Here is a 16,547-nt window from a genome sequence, read left to right on the forward strand (position 1 = left end):
TAACTAAAGATACATTTTTCTTCAATTTCCTACTTTCCCTATGGGTAGGGACTTTACGGGTGACCTTTGGGACACCTTGTATTTTCTTTTTATAAATACAATGGAGACATTGTATTTAACAACATGGAGGCATTTGATAATGGTATATGACTATTCAAGTAGGTATATTGTCAAACTTAGGAAGTAAGAAAATAAAAAGAATATGCCTGAGAAAAACAAGATGTAAGGAAGTACATAGAAAGTCCCTTTCTAAGAGGACTCAAAGGCTAGTTGCTCAAAGGCCAATTATTCCTAGGGGCTTCCAGCTCTCAGTTTTGGAGGAATAGACCAAGTAGCAATAGACATTGGAAGGGTGACTAACATGGAAAAAAGGAGTAATATCAAGGTGGAGAAAAGATTCTCATTTTTTATTTTCCCAGAGAGAAAGCTAAAATCTAAAGAAATTCAAAATCTTATTAACCTAAAAAAAAGAGGACAGATTTCAGGGCAGGCATACTTGCAGGAAAGTGAAAAAGAATTTAGAAAAGAAGAAATCTAGAGAAAGAGAGCCCTAAATTTTTTGTATAATGTGCCCCAATCTCTAAATGACCCATGAACTTCATGTGTTCATGGCAGATGTCAAGTAATACAGACAAGACTCAAAGAACCAGCCGGGTGCAGTGGTTTACGCCTGTAATCCTAGCACTCTAGGAGGCTGAGGCAGGTGGATTGTTGTGAGCTCAGAGGTTCGAGACCAGCCTAAGCCAGAGTGAGACCCTGTCTCTACAAAAAAAACAAAAGCCAGGCATTGTTGTGGTGGGTGCCTGTAGTCCAGCTACTTGGGAGGCTGAGGCAAGAGAATGGCTTCAGCCCAAGAGTTAGAGGTTGCTGTGAACTGTGATGCCATGGCATTCTACCCAGGGCCACAAAATGAGACTCTGTCTCAATTAAAAAAAAAAAAATTAAAGATAAATAAATAAATAAATAAAGAAAATTAAAAATTGAAAAAAAAAAGACTCAAAGAACTGAACAAAAATTTCTGTTGTTGGGCAGAAAGGAGTAGGGTGCCAGCCCCATATACAGAGGTGGTGGGTTCGAACCCAGCCCCGGCCAAAAAAACTGCAAAAAAAGATTTCTGTTGTTGCCAATTGCAGAGGAGCTAGAGTTTGGCATTTAAGTGGAAGTAAGTTACTTGCCTGATAGAAAAAAAATTCAATACTCTTTCAAGAATACAGATCTCCAGTCTTTAATTCAAAATATCCAGTATGCAATCAAAAATTATTCTTCATGACATTTTGGTATCTTTCATATGACCATCCATATCAAATATTCTCATTTAAAAATTACCCAGCATCATGACTTACGATTAGAAATTCTGGTCTTTGTATCTATTGGCACTTTGAGTTCTTTATACCATGATATTGCAGCAGTATTTAGAGTATTTTATGGGAAATTGGCATAGTCTCCATGACTATAACTAAATAAATAAAAGACAAGTAACCTGCCTTGTGAAAAAAAACAACCAAACAAAAATTATTCTGTGTATTGAAAAACAAAACAATATGACCTATGCTTTTCTTAAAAAGGCAACATAACAAAGCCTGTCACCAAAATAACTCAGCTGCTGGAATTTGCAGACAAGGGTTTTAGAAACAGCTATTATAATTATGCCCAGTAATGTAGAGGAAAATATGGTTATAAGGAATAAAAAAAATAGGAGATCTCAGCAGAGAAATGGAGACTATAAAACCCAAGGTAGAAATTCTAGAACTAAAAAGTATAGTATATAAAATTAAAAATTCATTGGATGGATTTAACCTCATTTTGGACAGAAAAGAGTCAGTGAACATACTTACCTCAACAGGAATGATCTTATCTGAAAGATCGTATACAACAGAAAAGAAAGAAAAAACAAACAGCCTCAGAAATATGGAGCTGGTAAAATAGGTGGATAAGACAATATGATATTTTTCTTTTTTTAAAATTTAATACTATATTTTATTTAACTTGACATCCTGAAAGTATGATATTTTTCTTATCATGACCCACATTTTCTACATTCCAAATGCATATGTAATTTTTGCCTATGCTAAACCTGAAGTCAATGTCTGTCTCGTTGTTTTCTTTCTTGAGGTCTGCAGTTCACATCCTTGTAGCTTTATCAATTTATTTCAGCCTTTATTAATCATTTTCTTTGTGGTGGCTACTTTGCTAACTGCTGTATGAAAGATGAAATAGATATTCTTCTTGAAGGAACATGAAATGAGTGCTACACTAGGCATGTAGGCAAAAGGCTATTTTGTCACCATGATGGCAGCTCCAGTGGAGGAATCTTTCTGGTCACTCTCTACCCACCCCTCCACCCCTGAACCCCCATATACTGCAGAGCTCAGAAGGAATTGACCATGCAGTGTCTCAGCCCCTTTCTCCCTTCTTTGTGGAATCTGCTTGCCTTCAGAGACCTGTGTCCTACTCTGCTCTGTGATACATGGTATAAGTAGTCTGTTCCAGAATGATAAGACATGTGAGGTCAGTGAGGTAGTACACAAATCTAATTCTGGGGTGCAATGTTAAGAAGCCAGTTTTACAGAAGACCTCAGCCAACTTAACCAAAAATGTATGTCCATACTAATGTTTTTAGTTGTTATATTTCCATGATGTAGATATATTGTAATTTGAGTTGCTTCTAATTTTTATTTTATTTTTATTTTGAGACAGAGTCTCAAGCTTTCACCCTGGATAGAGTGCCATGGCATCATCATAGCTCATGGCAACCTCCAACTCTTGGGCTCAAGTGATCCTCTTGCTTCATTTTTCTACTTTAAGTAGAGACAGGGTCTCGCTGTTTCTTGGGCTGGTCTTGAACTCATGAGCTCAAGCAATACACTGGCCTTAGCCTTCCAGAGCGCTAGGATTATAGGCATGGACCACCTCACCCGACCTGCTTCTGATTTTTAAATTTTTTATACTAAAACAATATTGCAATGAATAACTTTTGATTTGTATAATTTTGTGGGTATTTCTGAAGAAAGAAATGGAATTATCAGGTTAATTGGCAAAATTTCATAGCTGTTGACAAATTTCTTTCAGAACACATTGTAACAAGTTTTACTCTCACTAATATTTCACAACTTCTTATCTCTTCATTTGGCCCATCCACCCATTCTCACAAGACTTGCAGGCTCTCTATTTTGACTTCCTCATCCATCTATATCTCAGTACTCTCAGTAGCCAATAAGTACTTAGGGACTGTCTGCTCCCTGGGAAATTCTATAAAAGATGTAATATTTGCTGGAAAAACTGTACTCTCATATGTCCTCAATAATATCTCCTCAATTTAGATAGACAACACAAATATAACCACTTTTCAAATATATGATTTAAACACATGGATACCAAACACTAAGCAAGATTTATTAACCATCTAAATTTGTCTTTTGCTAAGGAAGGGGGCATGAAAGAGAGGGACGGGAAAAACAGGATTGAAATCATTTTTGAGAATAGAAACTTTTATAATAATTCAATACACTCTGAACCTGAGATATAGAGTTAGATCAAATAATTCTGTTATCCTATCTCAGAAGAACTTTATCAACTTAATGATAATAGGAACTTACATATGTTTGGGATATAGAGCTCACAAAACATTGTAGATGTAAAACAAAGTATAGATTTCCTTTCTGCAGATGAAGAAACTGAACAGTTTCAGAGAACACAAGTGTTTTACCTAAGGTCACATTGTCAGAGGCAGAATAGGGACTTAAACACAGGTCTACATTCTAGCTTGAGTAAGAAGAACTGTAGGCAAGTTAAACAGGATGGTGAATTACTAACAGCAAATTCATCTCCCTTTCCTCTGCTTCCAGTAAAGGGTATGGGATGTAGATAGGCTGATCTCTCCATGGCCCCCCGATTCAGGGTAAAGTGTGCAGGCAGGTTATTCCTGTTGCTTCTTCCAGATCACTGAAGAATCTCACCAGGCCACCTACGAAGAGAAGAACCAGGAGGCCAGTCAGGGGAATGTCAACATGACCATCCCTGGATGAGGGATCAACAGAGCAGGCAGGTTAAGACCTTTGGACTCCTGATCAGCAGTTTAGATTAGGGAAATTAAGATATCTGCTCTGCAGGGACAAAACTTGCTTTCTCCCTTCTGTTTTCTAAATATATATTATCAGATGGGTCCAGACATTCCTTTATCCTATGTTCCAGATTACCCCACCTTTCTGGGAGCCAAGCTTTCCCTCTAATCCTATTTTTTGAGCACAATAAGAGATCCTTGAGAGATTGGATCAGTGCTGCATTGCCTCAATCTGCCATTAGGGCATAAGACAATGTATGCCTCTCCAGCCTCTCAGACTTTATGCATTAAGTTGGTGTGAAGTCTCCTTCTTTCAGTGCTGTCTCCCTTATTGACCCCTAGCCCAGCTTGTGGTCCCGCCCCCCCTCCCCAGAAACTTAAGGGGAAAGGGGAAACTTAAGTGAGAAGGAGTTAGCACTGATTCTTACTTAGGCATCTGCTCTTGAATTTTCACCTGAATATCTATCTGCCCAGGAGTCATCATCCTCCTTTTCTCCCAGAGGTGTTGCCATCTCTACCTGGATCTCAAGGTCACCATTGATCCTTCCATACTTGGGTGTCAGAAAACAGTCTATAACTATTCATAATTATCTTATAATCTTCCATGTTACTGGGCTACATTCTCTCATTTAGGGTATTACCTCATTAAGATTGAAATTAGTATCCCCATTTTACACATGAGGAAACTGCCAAATGACAGTAAAAGCAGAATAATCAAACACATCTCTTTTTCCTTTGAAGTGGCAAATTCTTTTGCATTTCAAAATTAAAGTAATGTGTCAAAATGTAAAAAAAATTAAAACAGCAAAAGGAACCATAATTCTACTGATCTAATACAAGTATTTTTTTGTGTATCATCTTATTCTTACATGCATATATTTTCCTAGAAGTTGTGATTGGAATATACGTAAATTTTTAGTTCAGCTTTTAAATTTTAGCCTCATAGCCATCTTCTATGTTTCCATAACCTTCACATTGAATATTTTAGTGGTTGAATAGTAAATGACTTTCCCTAATGGACATTTAGGTTGTTTCCAGTGTTTAGTTGCCCAAATCAAATTGTTATGTTCATGGTAATAGTGTTTTGTTACTACAAAATTATTTCCTTAAAATAAAGTCTCAAGAGTCATATTATTGAATAAAAGACTATAAACATTTTTATAGCCCTTAGCACATGGTACCACATTACTAGGCAAAAGGGCTGCACGAATCTAAGTGATGCACACAAGGGAGTTAGACCTTTTCAAAAAAATCTGTGTTGTTTTCCATTCCCAGCAATATGATGAGTTAGAAACTCCAAAAGACTCCCCAAACTAAAACAACCAAAATATTGAATAAAATATAAAAATTATCTTCTTAAATATAAAATAACTGAGCTGACAAGAAAGTAAGAAATCTAAGATCCCCAGAATGAATTAAAACCAACTTTAGTTAGGTGGCAAAGCTGGCCTGGCCCCTGGGCGGCCTGTTAAATACAAAAGAATATGACACTGATGATGTGGATTCTTCTCAGTGCATCGTATCAGGGAACACATGACTCAGTGTGATCCATCATTGGTGATGTTAAGTTTGATCAATAGGTTAAGATGGTTTCTGCTCCTCTTTCCATTTGTAATTAAAAAGTTATCTGTAGGATGAAACCTTGAGATCATATTAATAGTTTGGTTTCCCTATTATCTTGACCTACTGCTAACATGTATACTAGTATTTGCCTGAACTCATTATGACAGTGGTGTTTTGCAATATGATTTTCTTCCAGTCCTGTCATTTTTTTCTATACTGACTATTTGATATTTTGTAAACAAAAGCTTCTCTTTTGTTCCCCTTCTGTGGGCTTATGGATTCTTTTTTAAGTGTTATAACTCATTTTTATCAATATTCTTTTTGATGCTCAAGTTGCCCAAAATACAGCCAGTGAGGATTACTTCAAGCTGCCTCGTGTTTCCTTTAGATGTGTTCCCATAAGTTTTTTGGTGCTTCCTTAGTTCTAGAACAGCAAGAAATTCCAGGCTCACCTTGTACTTTACTTAATCTAAACCTGGAATCAGTCTTTTCTCCAAGAAGACCTTGTTTCTTTTAGTGGAGAATGGTATCTGGAAGCAAAGTTCTGGGCAGCACGTGTGCTCATTTCTGTTGGGATGTCAATGAATCCAAGCTCTTACAGGACTTCTTTTTACAATAATGAGTTTATATGGTTACCTCATTGCAGGGTCTTTCTCTCTTTTGCCAAGTCTATGTTGCATGACCAGAGACGTGAACAAACAGCAGCTTTGCTGTGGGTGTAAACTCGCTCCTATAATCATTAAGCCAAGAAACAGACTACACGAGATGGGATGGCGTGTAGCAAAAAGCTTTATTCAGGGTTTTGATTTTATACTTTTCTTAGTTACTTACACACTTAATCTATCATCTGTTAGTTCCATCATTATCTTATTTTGCCTATCTGAAATTAACTTGAAAGGAAATATTTTGTTATCATATCAATACAATCACTTTTGTAGTAAACCTCTTCTTCTAAACACTGACTAATTTCTGGGCAGGTATCTAAATAAAGATCACAAAGAAGAAAGTAGCCACAGGGGAACAAAGTTAATGGAAGAATATCTTCAAGCATTCACTCAGTTTACTCAGTATGAAGTAATGACTGTGTCTTTCCCTCAGGGAAGAGTACCTATACACCTCTGACAATATGTTGTTAACACACGTCAACCCTCTGGCCCCTATCTCTGAGGAAGGGTGGCATGCCCTTTGATCTCAGGCTTCACGGGGTGTACAGCTTCAGAGAAATGGCTTATGGAATTTATAACTCCAGAGAAGCCAACTCTGCATGTATCCCAGGGGAGCCCAGGTCCCTTAAGCCTCTGGAAGAAAAGCAAGTCATTTTAAACTCACACTGAGTTCACTTTGTGTGCTTGATGTAGGATATGTTTATTTCTAAATATCATCCTACAAGTCTATATTTATATTTTTCTTCTCCCACAGTTTTAGTCTTAGTTCCTAATGACATCAAATTATTTATCCATTTACTTGATCTTACAATACACAAAAAGAGTTTCAGGATTACTACATCAATATCACTACCAATAACATTCTATAAGCTAAAGTCCAAAATATTTTTTCAACTTTTCTTGCTTCTAAAATACATCACTGAGTATATACACGTTAGAACACTATGTATTCCACTGGTATTTGGAATATATTTTTTTCTCCACAGTTTATATTATCACTTTGATATGCTATCCAATAGTTAGGTATAATTATTACTATTTCCATTCAAATTTAGAGTTTGCCTTTTCTTCTTTTTATTGCTGTCCTATTAACTTATTCTACTTTCAACTATGTAAACATAAGCATGGTTCAAAGTCAAAAGAAAATACCCATACATACCAAAAGAAGCCTCTATCCCTTCTATTCCAGTTCCACTAACACCAGGAGGTAACCGCTTTCATTAGAATCTTATAAACTCTTCTTGTGTTTATTTTTATAAAAACAAACAAATGCACACATATTTCATTGCCCCTCTATCATGCTAAAGATAGCATATTATATATCCTTTGGCTCCCTGATTTTTTTAATAAGAATTAACTACATAACAGAATAGTGGTTTGTTATATATACCATAGTTTATTAAATAAGAATCTCCTATTTCTTTAGGTTGTTCCCAATATTTATTTTGCTATTAAAAACTGCACAATAATGAATCATTCTTATATATTTTTTACATTGTTGGAGTACATCTTTACCACAAATTCCCTGACACTGGATGGCTAGGTCAGAGAATAAATGCATGCATCATTTTGCTAGATATTGCCAAATTCCTCCTGGGGTGGTCTAATTTAACATCCACACCAACAATGTGTGGAACTGTTTCCTCCATGTCTCACCAAAAGAATGTGTCGTCAGGCTTCTAAAGACCTCCCTCTTTGAAACAGTTTTATCTTCATATGGTCTCTATGCTTCTTCTTCCACACATGCACATAATTTTTATAATTTTTTTTTGCCTTGTCAGCACTTTTTGTTGTTGTTGTTCTGTTAAATCTCCAGAAATAATGCAGACTAAGACATTATTATACTTGCCTTGGAATTTTTGCATTTACAACATTTGAGAAAATCTGCTTATTTTAGTGAGTCTGCTCTAAAACAGGAAGATTTTGATTCATATTCCTAAACCACTTAAACAAATAACAACAGTTCTAAAAATGATTAGCCATAAAAAAATTCATATAATATCATGCTGAACTTTGCAAAAGCAAAGCCAAATTTCTTTTAGGGACCCTTCACCCAGTGAAACAAATCTCAAAACAAGTTTTTCTTACCTTGAACTTTTACATGGTTGTGTACAAAAGGAAAAATGTGTCCAATCCAGCACTGAAAATTATAAGAGAGATGGAAAAGACCATAAAAAATTTTATATTTCTGCTTATGTAGTAGGAGACTGAGAATTTTTTTTTTTAATTTTTGTATTTTTATCAGTAGAACTTTTTTCTTTGGAGGAAAACCAATGCTTATAGCAACACTTGTATATACAGTGGACTTTTGGCTTACAAAGACTTAATATTTGTAGGTTTAAATATTGTATGGATATGACATCTGGTAACTTGTAGTTTTGCTGAGAATTCTGTATACAATACAGAGAAATGCAAGTGTATGTATGTTTCTTGGAATGTCTACTAACTAGTGAGTGAGTCATTTTCTCTAGGTCTCTATTAGTCTTAATTGTATAAACAGGGATCCTTTGGTTAATTGCACTTGTCAGATACTGAGTGTTTTATGAATTGAAGGTGTGTGGCAACCCTGCTTCAAGCAAGACTATCACTTCCATTTTTCCAATAGCCTGTATCCATTTCATGTCTCTGTGCCACATTTTGGTAATTTCTCACAATTAAAAATGTTTTAATTATTATTATATCTGTTAGTGTTGACCTGTGATCAGTGATTTTGATGTTACTATTGTAAATGTTTTAGGGCATCAAGAATTGTGCCCAGATAAGATGGTCAACTTAATTGACAAATGTGTGTGTTCTGTTTCAGAGACCAGGTCAGCCATTCCTTCATCTCTCTCCTTCTTCTTAGGCCTCCCTATTAATGCAACAATAATGAAATTTAGGCTATTTAATAACTTTACAATGGTCTCTAAGTGTTCAAGCAAAGGGAAAAGTCTCACATTTCTCACTTTACATCAAAGGGTAGACATGATTAAGCTTAGTGAGGAAGGCATGTCAAAAGCCAAAAGGCTGAAAGTTAGGCTTCTTATTGCAAACAGCCAAGTTGTGAATGCAAAAGAAAGTTCTTGAAGGAAATGAGAAGTGCTAATCCATGAACGTATGAATGATAAGAAAGCAAAAGACTTCTTGCTGGTATGAACGATGTTGTAGTGGTCTGGATAGAACCACTACAACATCTTATTAAGCCACTAACCACTTATTAAGCCAAAGCCTAACCCAGAGCAAGACATGAACTCCCTTCAATTATGTTAAGGCTCAGAGAGGGGAGGAAGCTGCGGAAGAGAAGTGTGAAGGCAGCAGAGGTTGCTTCATGAGGTTTTGGCAAAGAAGCTGTCTTCATAATATTAAAGTGCAGAGTGAAGTAGCAAGTGCTTATGTAAAAGCTAAAGCAAGCAATCCAGAAGATGTGGCTAAGATCATTGATGAAGATGGCTACACCATAAACCAGATTTTCAATGTAGATGAAACAGCCTTATGTTGGAAGAAGATACCATCTAGGACTTTGATAGCTAGAGAGGAAAAGTCAATGCCTGGCTTTAAAATTTCAAAGGATAGGCATTCTTTCTTCTTAGGGGCTAATGCATGTGGTGACTTTAAGTTGAAGCCAGCGCTAATTTGCCATCCCCCAAATCCTAGGACCCTTAAGAATTACGCTAAATATATTCTGACTATGTGCTATCAATGGCACAACAAAACTTGGATGACAGCACATCTGTTTAACATCATGGTTAAACTTTAACCAGGCTACTTTAAGCCCTCTGTTGAGGCTTACTATTCAGAAAAAAGTTTTGTTTCAAAATATGAGTGCTTGTTAACAATGCACTTGGTCACCAAAAAGTCTGATGGATATGAAAAAGAAGATTCACGTTGTTTTGATGCCTGCTTACACACATCCGTCCTGCAGCCCATGGATCTAGGAGTCATTTTGACTTTCGAGTCTCATTATATAAGAAACATGTTTTACAAGGCTTTAGCAGCTTTGTATAGTCACTCCTCTGTTAGTGATTCCAAGTGAAAGTCTTCTGGAAAGGATTCACCATTCTAGATGTCATTAAGAATATTCATGATTCCGGGAGAAGTTCAAAATATCAACATTAATATTGGTTTGGAAGAAGTTGATTCCAGCCCTCATGGATGACTTTGAGGGGTTCAAGAGTTCACTGAAGATATAGTGGAAATGGCAAGAGAACTAGAATTAGAAGTGGATCCTGAAGATATGACTGAATTGCTATAATCTCATGAGAAAACTTGAATAGATGAGGAGCTGCTTCTCATGGATAAGCAAAGAAAGTTTCTTGACATGGAATCTATTCTTGGTGAAATGTTGTAAATATCATTGAAGTTACGACAAAGGATCTAGAATATTCTATAAATTTAGTTGGTAAAGCAGACACAAGTTTTGAGACTAATGACTAATTTTGAGAGAAGTTCTACTATGGGTAAAATGCTCTCAAATAGCATTGAATGCTATAGAGAAATCTTCCATGAAGGGAAGAGTCAATCGATGTGGCAAACTTCATTATTGTTTTATTTCAAGAAATTGCCACAGTCATCCTTGCTAGTCAACTACTAGCAAGAGGCAAGACTCTCCACCAGCAAAAAAGATGACTCACATAAAGCTCAAATTGATAGTTAGCATTTTATAGAAATAAATTATTTTTAATGAAGGCATGTACATTTTTTTTAGACATAATGCTATTGCACACTGAATAGACTACAGTATAGTGGAGACATAACTTCTATAGATAAGGGAAACCAAAAAATTTGTGACTTGTATAACAAAGCATACAGTATCTCCAATACATGCTTGCATGTAGTTTATGAAGAAAAAGGTAAATGTTGTGGATTTGTATTTAGATTGTTCTCAATGTTTTGTGATTAAAATTATACCATAATTAGTAACTTTGTGCATAGCCACACACACACACGTGTCCATAAAGTTTGTGTGCAGTTTAAAATAGTGCGCTTTAAAATTGCACATGAACTTTATGGACACACTGTGTATTCAGCTGTTGCAAGTATAACAAAGAATGGTGTTTGGGGACAAATAATATCCATCATCGAGTATATTGGGAAAGTATCACATTAAACAGATAGATGTGAAGCACATATCTGCTCTGAAGGACTTGTGAGGATTTGACATGCTAATGTGCATTAACACCCTCCAGAAGGGAGCAGCTGTATTATATGGTGTTTCCAAACTTACCTGACCATGCTATTCTTTTTTCACTGAGCATCTCTGGAAAGTAGTGTTCCACAGAACATATTTTTACAGACAATGTCTATGGTGCCATTTATAGAGCTGGGGATTCCAAAAGCTCTTAGTATCTGTTTCTCAGGAAGGTCAAGTGACTTTCCTACTTCCCCTTTCAAAATTTAGTTCATTCTCTCTAGATCCTCTGGGGCTTTGCTGCATTGCCATAGGAGCCATTTGCTGTTTATTTTCCTTCTCTTAATCCATGACCTCTTTTTCCATACTAGCCTGGAAATTTCCCACCTGCCCACCTTGATAGTCTCTTTGTCAAGATTGAGATATTGCTAACATTTATTAATTCATATTCTAAAGGCCAGGCAAATTCTCAGTTGCCTTCTACCATCACCACCTTTGAATGGCGAAGTCTAACATTGGCTAAAATTACCATTTCTAATAGTATCTTTACAGGCTATCTTGCCAGGTTCTTTTTTCATATTATCGTACCTATTTTTAATTTGTTTAAAAAAAACCTACAACAGTATGATATTAAAAATAATTTCTATTTTATAAATACAATACTATTTTAAAAATGAATCTGAAGTTAAGAGAGATTTAATACATTGCTCAAGGTTACACAGCCAGTTTGTGGCAACACCCAGAATTTGTTGTTTGTTTTGCAGATTTGCATGACTACAAAATCTGCAGGTTTTTCTTCTCCTCAATACCGCTTCCCAGAAATTTAGTAAAGTGAAGACTTTAGTCAATTAGACAAAGAAAACCAAAAGAATGTACTTTTGATTCAATTTTCTGAGTATTTCCAGGGAGGATAAATGACTCATTTCTGACCACACCACAACTTTCTTATTTCTGAGTGTGCAAATAGCAGGGATTATGGCCGGCTCATGTCGGGGAAAGTGTTTCATTTCCCTAAGCCAGACAAGGCTTGCCTAATTAGAGGAAACATTCCCCTTGTTAGAATCATAGATAAAGACTCTCCCAGGCTGGCTCTAGCCAGACTGACTGGAGGCATCTTTTTATGAGACAAAGCTGAGCTTCTTATAATGGTATTGTTCATCTCTTCCTCTCCTCCTATCTGTTAGAAGCAGAAATAAGGCCTTGCTGGCTTGGAGAAATTGTCTTCTGTTTTCCTGTAATATTCTTCAGGGAAAGATCTGTGGATTTTTGAATTCTGTTTTCTGTCCAAAATCAACATTGTTCAGCAACACAAAGAAACCTCCAAACATCAAAGGCCAAGTAAGCCCAGCGTCTAGAGAGCAAGGAAATTCTGTTTTGAAAATCAGCCCAAATCTTCCCCAGCCCCTTTTCTGGACAATGCGTGCATGCTACACAGTGTCAGATTGATCATTTTATCACCTTAGATCCACCAAATATCAGCTTTTTAACCTGTAACATTAGCAAACATGGTAAAAGGGATGCAGGTGTCTACCCTGACTCTTGTATCACAGACAGATGGCCACTGTCCATGCACAAGACACACAACCACACAGGCTGTGCCAGGGTGGCTGGCACAGGTGGGGTTTCCAGGACTCACCGGGCCCAGGGCCCACTCTTCATTCCGGACAGTCTCATTGCAAAGAGATCAGTTTCCTACTTTTGTGCTAGCATTGTTCAATTTTGGTGTGAAAGTTACATGTATTACCTTCTAGAATTAGATGGAAAGGCTCAATTTCCTCTTCTTGTAGCATTTTAAGATATTTTAAGGAGGGTTAGCAAATGCGCATAGTAGGCATGCTTCATGATGGGGGAAATCTGCAGCCTTTACACATAAAGATATTTTAGTTATGTATGCAATATTTGAGTCTCATTATTTCTAGTGTGGAAATGTGCCATTCAAGGGGTCCTTCCTGCTCTGCTGCCCCCTTGGCTGCCACCACCATAGAGGTGTAAGTCTCCTCAACCCTTTCCCTTAGCTTCTCAAAGTCTGCACTCATTTGGGTATTAGGAGTATAGCTCTATATGGGGCTGGTAACTTTTCCCAGATGCTTTTCTTTTTTATATATTTTGAGAAATTTAAGTAGAAAAAACAGCGTTAATGCTTTCTTTTTAGGATGACAACTACTCTGAAACCCATTATTAGAACACAGGAACAAATACGTTACAGGTCTCAATTTATGTCATTCATTTGTTCATTCAACAAATATTTTGATCATTTACTAAAAGCCAGCCTGAGTTGGAGACACAATAACACATAAAATACCTTAGGGGAAGAAGGCACTATTATGACGTCCAAAATTATCCCCATATTTCAGGAAAAATTTGGTCACCAGAAACTAATGGACACTAAGTAAAAGTGGATTATAGCAAACATCACGTGTTAGCATGATTCTATGTAGTAAATAGGCTCTTCCATATTTTTTATGTGGAAACATGTGTTTTCTGGGATACTTGTATTATCCTCTGCAGGTTCACAGGAGCTGGTAAAGTTAGGAGATTCTGAATATAACAGCAAAGCCATTTAAAATATGAATTTTATATATATATATATTTTTTGAGACAGATTCTCACTATGTCGCCCTCGGTAGAGTGCTGTGGTGTCATAGCTCAAAGCAACCTCAAACTCTTGGGCTTAAACGATTCTCTTGCCTCAGCCTTCCGAGTAACGGGGACTACAGGTGCCTGCCACAATGCCGGGCTATTATTTTTTTGCAGTTGTCATTGTTGTTCAGCAGGCTGGGCCTTGAACTTGCCAACCTTGGTGTATGTGGCTGGTGCCCTACTCACTGAGCTACAGGTGCCGAGCTGAATTTCATATTATTTTTTTACTTTTGATATGTGTATATTAGTGTATCAAAACACATAGAGAAATATTTTGTAAAATTTTATAATAAACATTTTGTAAATAAAGTATAACTTCCCATTTTCCTTGTGTATGTATGTTAGGATACCCTGTCATTTAAACGCTCTAAGCCTCAACATCCTTCCCTGTAAAATATAGACAGTAATACCTACCTCCTGATCACATCATGGTGATTGAAAGACATGGTATATTTAAGTTCTAAACACTGTCTGGTGGCCAGGTGGGTGATAGATTAATAATCATAGTTATTATTCAAGAAGTTGAACTGGCAAAATGAAGAGTCTGTGTATGGAGTGCCAGTTCACGGAGTAAAGGGAGAAGAGAGATATAAAAGAGCTTCTTTTTCCAAGAACGATGAGTGCCAAGGAGGTATGGTTGGGGCACCTACAGTGTTTGCTATACTTTGTACGTTGAATTTCCATGTAAAGGTCTGGACCATCCCTGGATTCAAGGGAGCTGTAAGTGCCTAGACAGAAAACACATCACCACAGAATTGGCCTTAGCATCCCAGTGCTAATTCAGGCTATTCACCCAGTTCCTGGACTGTATAGGACTAAGTCCCAACTGTGGTAGGCAGAATTCTAAAGATAACCCCCCACAGGTTCCTGTCCCCTGATTTTCTAATCATACACTAAACTAGATACTGCTGGGAAGGAGCTTTGTGGCCGGAATTAAGAACATTAATCAGATGATCTAAAAATAGGGATATTATCCTGGATATTTTAGTAAACCCCGTGTAATTCCACAGGCACTTAACAAGCAGCAATAGAGGCAGAAGTGGCAGGCAGAGGGCAATAAGGTGGAAGGGGAAGTTGGAGAGATTTAAAGAGAGGGACTTGACCAGTCACTGCTGGTTTGGAAGGTGAAGCGGGGCATGCATCAGGAATGCAGATGGTCTCGAGAAGCTAAGAATGACTTCTGGCCAACAGTCAGCATGGGAACAGGGACCTTAGTCCTATACCCACAGGAACTCGTTTCTGCTAGCAATCTCAATGAGCCTGGAAGTGGATTCATCCCCAAGGCTCCCAAGAAGAACCCAACCAGATGACACTTTAATTTTGGCAATGTGAAACCTGGAGCAGAGACGTTGGTTGAGCCAATCTATATTTCTGAGCTACAGAAACTATGAAATAATCCTGTGCTGTTTGCAGGCATCGAGTAGTAATTTATTATACCAGTGACAGAAGTAGTAATTTATTGTAGTAATTTATTATACCAGTGACAGAAAGTGAATATGTTTACCACGTGCCAACACAGCATTCATATTATGTTCTATGTAAATGCAAACAATTGCAGTTCGTAGTGGAGGGCTTTCTGGCCACAGGGATCCCCTGGGAAGTACAAGGGAATTAACATGAGCTATAGAGTAATGATGATGTGGATTTGAACTCCAGCTTTATCATTTATTAACTGAAGAAACACAGGGAAGTTATTCAGAATAAGCCTTCCCGGCCTCTGCAAAGTGGGAATTATGCTTACCTTTCATTTTGTGAACTTTGTAGGAAGCAATGTATGTAAAGTGCTAGACCCATGGTAGGTACTCTAAATATGGTATCTCACTATGAATTATTAGCTAAAAACTTCACAGCAAGGAAAGATATTGAAAACTTTGATTCAAATTAGCACTTTTCCCCATATTTCTACATTATTTCATAACATGTCATGGCCAGCAAGGACTATAGTCAGGCACCTTTGGTTCTCTGATGGGAAATTTAAGACTTAATAAGGCAAAGAAGCTTGCTCTAAGTCACAGAGCTAATTAGTATGAAATAGAACTCTCTTGTGTTAAAATTGTTCAATGTTTGTTATCAGATTAATTTGGTCATCTCCAAAAGATGACTAAATTTTAAATACTTATAAAATTAGCCATATCAATTATTGAGCTATAAAGAGACATAAAAAGTTCAGATTGTTGTCCTATTTCTTTTCTCTGATTGTAGGGGGGGAAAGGATCCTTTCTCTTCACTATTCTGTGTCTGTTAAAGCTATCTATATTGGTTCCATTTTCTTTCTGATACAATAAAATCAAACTTATACATTTTAAGAGTGACCAGGCTAGAATTTTTCTGTGGGGAAGTGAGAACAAAGCTAATAATAGTCTTGTAGGACATTTCAGGCTGACAAAACAAACAGCACAGGAGGAAAACTAACGAGGGGCTTTTCTAAAACCCAGGGTATTACCCGCTTCCCACGGTCGCCACAGTCGCCAAACAGTCTGGCTACATTCAGGAAAAGTAATTAAACAAGAAT

This window comes from Nycticebus coucang, chromosome 10 (assembly GCF_027406575.1).
Source record: "Nycticebus coucang isolate mNycCou1 chromosome 10, mNycCou1.pri, whole genome shotgun sequence".
Taxonomy (NCBI): domain Eukaryota; kingdom Metazoa; phylum Chordata; class Mammalia; order Primates; family Lorisidae; genus Nycticebus; species Nycticebus coucang.